At 37.5% G+C, this 1,235-nt stretch overlaps 1 long non-coding RNA gene across 1 annotated transcript; it reads right to left on the bottom strand.

Moving 5' to 3' along the window:
- Positions 1-6: 6 nt before the first annotated feature.
- On the bottom strand, positions 7-1,228 carry LOC112080296 (uncharacterized). Its single transcript, XR_002896155.2, has 3 exons — positions 1,047-1,228; positions 801-890; positions 7-181 (listed from the first exon to the last, which is right to left on the bottom strand). It is a non-coding gene; the product is annotated as an uncharacterized lncRNA (long non-coding RNA).
- Positions 1,229-1,235: the final 7 nt, after the last annotated feature.

The raw sequence follows: 1,235 nt of genomic DNA, 5'->3' as shown, positions 1-1,235 counted from the left end.
TTTGAGACGGTGTTTATATTACTAAAGCAGAACACAGGACTGTCTATATCCCAGTATGAATGGTTGGTCAGTACACACCTGGCTTTGAGACTGTGCCTGACTCCTGCAGGTATGTAAAAGTAAGAATTGACATTATGACTTACCTCAACATGGTCACAAGTCTTACAGCTCTGAGGAATCCCTAAAGTCAAAAGTAGTTGTTATTTTAAATGGACAATCTCATGTAATAATGAATTAATAATTATTAAATAGAATTTTAATAAAAATGAATATAAGTGAGCAACAGTCTCAGAATGTACACTCATTAGCATACCATCATCTGACATTAGTGTTATATTAATTAATGTTTGTGGAAGCAGTAAACAACATCGTTCTGGTCCATGTTTTGTAGATGTTGGGGTCTGATTTCTGGAAGATCCTAGGATGAGAGCTTAAAGGTAGAGTCAGCTAAATGATGATGTACGAGCAGCACCACAGATATTGTGATGAGCAAGATGCCTGACTTCTCTCTCACAGTCACACACAGTATCTGTCCATGTGCAAGTGTTCTCTTCACTCTCTTACAGTGTGTTAGTCACGGGACCAAAAATGCGGAGAAGTTTAGCCTTGCGCTCCAATGCTCTTAGTTGTAGAAATTGACCGACTATGATGTGTACTTTGTGCATCTATTTCATATCGCTGACTCTACCTTTAAGTTTGTTTTGACCAAATAGATCATGATTGTGTTCCTTGCCTTTAAACACCCTAATGAACGCTTTCATCGCATATAGATTTTAAAACAATTAAATTAGTTAACTCACATTTCTCAGGTCCAGGCTTGATACAACACTCTCCACCATGGTCTCTGGTGTTCTCAGGTCCAGGCTTGATAAAACTCTCTCCACCATGGTCTTTGGTGTTTGAAAAGCAGAAGAATAGACTGATTAAACTTAACTAAACTAGTTATAAAGGCTTTATATACATACATACAGTCTTCATAAGGACTCAAGTACAATGAACGCTTTAAAAACATTTTAAGTTAAAAACAATTATCAGTTAACACTCACATTTCTCAGGTCCTGGCTTGATCCAACACTCTCCACCAGACTCATACAGTCATAGAGTCCAACAGAACACATTAAAACACACCACTCCTACTATTCTAACTGTCTGTAGGTCCAACAGAACACATTAAAACACACCACTACTACTAATCTAACTGTCTGTAGGTCCAACAGAACACATTAAAACACACC

Source organism: Salvelinus sp. IW2-2015, unplaced genomic scaffold (genome assembly GCF_002910315.2).
Source record: "Salvelinus sp. IW2-2015 unplaced genomic scaffold, ASM291031v2 Un_scaffold14965, whole genome shotgun sequence".
Classification (NCBI taxonomy): Eukaryota; Metazoa; Chordata; class Actinopteri; order Salmoniformes; family Salmonidae; genus Salvelinus; species Salvelinus sp. IW2-2015.
Note: the sequence above shows the minus strand (reverse complement) of the source record. Positions and strands in the feature narration are given on the sequence as shown.